A 4,919-nucleotide genomic window follows, 5' to 3' on the forward strand; every position below is an offset into this window, starting at 1 on the left:
AGGCTGGCCTCAAACTCAGAAATCCGCCTGCCTCTCCCTCCCAAGTGCTGGGATTAAAGGTGTGTGCCTCCACTGCCCAGGGTAACAATGTGATTTTTAAAATGAAAAATAAAATAAGAATTAAAACGTAGTTTGTTTTGAGATTAAATTTGCCCCGCTTCCACTTCCTAAATGCTTTTTGTAAGTCTCCTCTTTTGCTTGAGCAAAGAGAGGCACCTGGCTACAGCCATCTCGTCCCTGGTCTCCTGCTGCTCCCCTCTCAAGTTTCTATAAAATGAGGGTCCACACTGTCACCCAGGTGAGTTTTTGAAGCCCATTTGTGACTGGGCCACCTTCCGCTATAGCATCTCCCCTGTAACAAAGGCTCCACCCACTACCCTAGATGAAGACATGGGGTTTTGGTGAAGAATGGACCCAGACTCTCATTTATTGTGGGGCCACACCCTCTTAGTGTAACAGACACACTGTGTGGGGATCCAGAATGCAGAATGAGTCAAGTTCCAGGCCCGTCCTATCCTACAGTTCGAATTCCCAGAAGGAATTCCTTCAGGGGCACAGATGAGGAACTGGTCCTTGCATTTTGGGAAAGAAGAGCAGGGGGACCCACATCTGGGACCCGCGGGAAAGAAGGGTCTGAAGAGCAGGGTTTGGAACTGGGACCACACACGCTCTAAGCTGGATAGGGGATGTCTCAAAAGGCTGCTCTAAGCTGGATAGGGGATGTCTCAAAAAGCGGCTCTAATTTTCCTCTGAAGCACACGGTGCTGGACAGCTCCCCAGCACCCTGCTAAGCTGGCTCCAGCTGAAAGAGCCCTCCTCACACCCTACCCTCATTTATTTGGGGGGTAGGGTGGGGTGTGGGGTACTGCAGAGCAGAGGTGGTCCAGATCTGGCTTGGGTTTAGGAGTCTCCTCCTCTTCCAATGTCATGTGATGCACTTGGAACTTGACTCAGCACCCCCAGACCTACAAGGTGCTCCCCTCTGCCTGCTATTCAGTGTGTGTGTGTGTGTGTGTGTGTGTGTGTGAGCATGTGCGCATTAGAGGTTGACATCAGGTGACTTCCTCAATCGCTCGCTACCTTATTTTTTGTGAGATGGCCTGGTTGGCTGACCAGTAACACGCAAGGGCTCCTCCCATCTCCCTTTCCCCAGATCCTGGGTTATAGGCATGCATATCAGTGTAAGGTTTCCAGGGATGGATGTGTGGCAAGCACAATTGAGCCTTCTTCCTAGGTGCTCTGTTCTGTGTGTGTGTGCTTTTCCTGACACACAGTAGGAATGATTCCTGAGGCCTCCCTCCTGTGACCCCTTCAGTTCTGGGTGCTGTGGATGCTAATTAAGGCTTCCTGTTGGTCGACCAGCAGCCTACAGGGGACAGGAGGGCCCTTTCTTCTCCTGGGTTGCCTCTAGCCTGGCTCTATTATAACACCTGTGGTTTGTGACCGTCTCCTCCATCAGACTGTGACTTCAGATGACTTGTTCCCTATCCTCAGAGGGCTTACAAGCATCTGCGGGGTACAGCCCCAACCTACTTCACCCAGAGGAAGAAAAACAACATACTCCCACATGCCCTGCTCATGGTACCCAGAAAGGTGTGGGCTTGAATTCATGCTGAGGATACACTTGCTGTCCCTGGGGACAGAACACAGCCATAAAGAGACGCAGTTAGGTGAGAGCGAAAGAAACTTCATTAGAAGCTGGGTCTGTGGCAGCCCCTGTAACCCCACAGGACAGTCAAAGACAGATGGTGAGGCAGGCTCGAAGACTAACTCAATCTCCACCCCATGGGGACCACAGCCTGGAGGCTCTCGGCACCTGAAAACCCTCCCTCACACTTTACCAGGGCTCAGGGGACCATGCAAGAAATAAGAATCAGCTTTGGGCATGGCAGTGCACACCCCAACAGTTAGGAGGTGGAGTCAAGAGCTCAGGAGTTCAGCCTTGGTAACAGGGTGAGATGGGAGCTGCCCTGGGTTGCATGAGACTCTATCTCAAAACAAAATAAGGACACCAGCTGGTGGCAGTGGTGACTGCCATTGATCCCAGCACTCAAGAGGCACAGGCAGGTGGATCTCTGGGAGTATTAGGGCAGCCTAGTCTACAAAGTGAGTTCCAGGATAGCCAGGGCTACACAGAGAGACCCTGTCTCAAAACAAAAACAAACAAAACAAAACAACCAAGGGCTATTAAAGTGATTTTGTAGGTAAAGGTGCTGGCTGCCAGGCCTGATGACCCCAGTTCCATTCCCAGGACACACATGGTGGAAAAGGAAAGCTGGCTTCTGATGTCCACGTGTATGCCACAGCAGGGCATCCCACAGCATGCACAAATTAATGTTATTAAACAACAACAACAAAATCAGAGCTTAAGCTCTTGGCCTGGGGGAAGTGGCTGGGTGTGTGTGTGTGTCTCTGACGTGTTGGTTGAGTGACTTTAGGCAAACCATTCTACTTCTCCTAAATTTGTTTTGTGACAATGCTCAGAGCTTGGCACGGGTCAGCTGAGATCAATAAGTTAGCCCTGGGAGGCTCCACTGGCTGGATGTCCCCTGCCTTCAGCATACCTCTGTGTGTGTGTGTGTGTGTTCCAAGTTCTCCTTGGGGACTCCTAGTAAGTAGGTAAGAGGGACTAAAGAAACTTTGGAAAGAGTTTCTTCACAACTGGGGGAAAGAGAAGTGTGTGCATTAACTCTCTGTTCCCCAGAGCTGTTCAATTACGGAGCACCCCCAGTCCTCACTACCAAGGCTCACGCTTCAGGAGTGTGTGTAGGCTTCTTACAGAGACCAAGAAAGAAGCAGCTGGCACACTCTGACTCTGAGGCCCTGCCCCAGGCTGGTAGAGGGGCTTACGTAGCAGGGAAAGGTGCTAACTACCTCCCCTCGTAAGCTCATTCACTGGAACCCCACAAAGGTGGAAAGAGAGACCACAGAGCTGCTCTCTGATCTTTGCACAGGCACAGAAGCATATGTGACCACACACATCAAACACACACAACAACAGTAATAAATATCATTTAAGAATCAATTAAATACAGGCAGAAATCTCTCTGACTCCAAAGCCAGCCTGGTCTACATAGTGAGATTGTCTCAAACAACAACAACAACAACAACCAAGCAAACAAAAACACGATGCCTCCTCACACTAGCCTAATGGGATTTTGAAAGATTTTTTTCAAACATCTTGGAAGCCAAAAGAGATATCTTGAAGGTGATACAGTGTAGGGGTTTCAGATCCCCCATTCCCTACAACCTCCTGGAGAAACCACTTATCTAGTGGTAGGAGGGATGCTCCCTGAGTGGGACAGACGATTCTATCAGGTCCACTGGCAGAAACACCGTTTTATTTGGAACACAAGGTAATTCAGCTCAGGGGGCAGACAAAGGTCAGGTTGATGGGATGGCTCAGTGGGTAATGATGACACTTGCTGCCAAGCCTGATGACCTGAGTTTGGTCCCTAGAACCCATGCAAAGAAAGAACTGACTCTCGAAAGTTGTACACACACACACACACACACACACACACACACACACACGAACAAGCAAAATTTTTACAAATCCACAAAGGGGCAGAGATGAAGTTCAACACCGGTCTGACAGCCCCACCTCCTACATCACCTCCGGTGAACTAGACTCTGGTGTATTCATGCTCACAGCCTCTTTGGGGGAATACCCTGCGACTCTGGTCACTGCACACTTCTGACCTCAAAGACTCCACTAAGGGGACTCTACTCGAGGATGGAAGGGTAGGAAAAGCCCTGGCATGTCCCAGCCTCTGCCTGGCTTTGGCCGCAGCCCTGGTTCCTACACGCGCGCAGCTCACAGGTTCATCAATGGCCTAGGCCGAAGGGGCTGAATGGAGGGCACTAGCCCGCCCCTTCTTAAAGGCGCCGGCCTGTCACCCTCGGCGATCCTCCTCTCAAACCAGGGGGCTGCTCTGGAGCTCCAGAGTGGGCGGGTCACGAATGGTGGCCGTCGGAAAGAGGGTGGGGGCCAGAAAGAGGGTGTCCCCACGGGGTAACTGTGGCCCCGCTGGGGTCTCTCCAGACCCCATCGTGTAGCCATCACCCTCAGGCTGGTTAGACCCACCTCCTCCCAGACCCGGGAAGAGACCTGAACGTCCCCTCCCCCCAGCATCCGATCCCTTCCTGTAGAGGACCAGCTGCTCGCCCCTCTAACCAGCCAGGGGTCCGAGGAGGGGAAAAGGGCTCAGCTGCTCCGGAGGTGGCTTCGTTCCCCGACCCCAGCTTCCCGTCACACTCCACCTCTCCTGGGCAGTGGGTCTGGGATCCGATCCCAGAGGGGTTCATCCTCTCTGTCGCGCGTCCTCCTCCCACCGGTGCACACAAAGACACGCTCGGACCCGGGCGCGTGCGGCCGCGCTTCCCGGGAAGGCGGTGAGCACACATCGCACACCTCACCACACACACACACACGCCCTCGGGGACAGCTGGGCACCGGGTAGAGTACACGACCGTGGGGACAGGGAGCTGAGGACAAGCAGGCCGTACCTACAGGCGCGCAGCTTCGGCCGTGCGGGCCGGGGCGCCGGAGGAGCGCTGCCCGGACCGCGGCCGGGATCCCCGGACCCGGTGGCGCATGGCCCTCCGGGCCGTAGCTCCGCCCTTGGTGGCCGGTGGTGGCGGCGGCGGCGGGGGTGGCTCCCGCTTCCCTGGCCTGCAGCCTGCGAGGCTCGTGCGCTCTTGGCGGTCCCGGCGCGGCCCCCTTGAGGTTCTCTCCCTCCTCGGGCTCCCGAGCTCCGCGCGCTCCGATCCCAGACTCGCGCGCCGCGCGCCCCTGGCCCTCCTCCTTGCCTGAGCAGCGCGCGCCTCCGGGCCCCGCCCCGCCCTCTAGCCCCGCCCCTAGCCCCGCCCAGCGTCAGGCCCCTCCCTTGCCGCACCCCCGCCCACGCGGCGCGAGC

The 4,919-nt window shown here is 54.9% G+C and overlaps 1 protein-coding gene across 5 annotated transcripts in view; it reads right to left on the bottom strand.

Annotated features, from left to right (window-relative positions):
- The window catches only part of Sh2b2 (SH2B adaptor protein 2), a 27,377-nt gene that overhangs the window by 20,658 nt on the left and 1,800 nt on the right, over positions 1-4,919 (bottom strand). The window contains exon 1 of one of the 5 annotated variants that reach the window (XM_031338278.1): positions 4,510-4,827. The exons of the other annotated variants lie outside the window; for them this stretch is intronic. The gene's annotated coding sequence lies outside the window, so the exon portion shown is untranslated. Of the gene's footprint in view, positions 1-4,509; positions 4,828-4,919 lie in introns of those variants that run through there. 5 annotated transcript variants of the gene reach the window in all.

This window comes from Mastomys coucha, unplaced genomic scaffold, assembly GCF_008632895.1.
Source record: "Mastomys coucha isolate ucsf_1 unplaced genomic scaffold, UCSF_Mcou_1 pScaffold22, whole genome shotgun sequence".
Classification (NCBI taxonomy): Eukaryota; Metazoa; Chordata; class Mammalia; order Rodentia; family Muridae; genus Mastomys; species Mastomys coucha.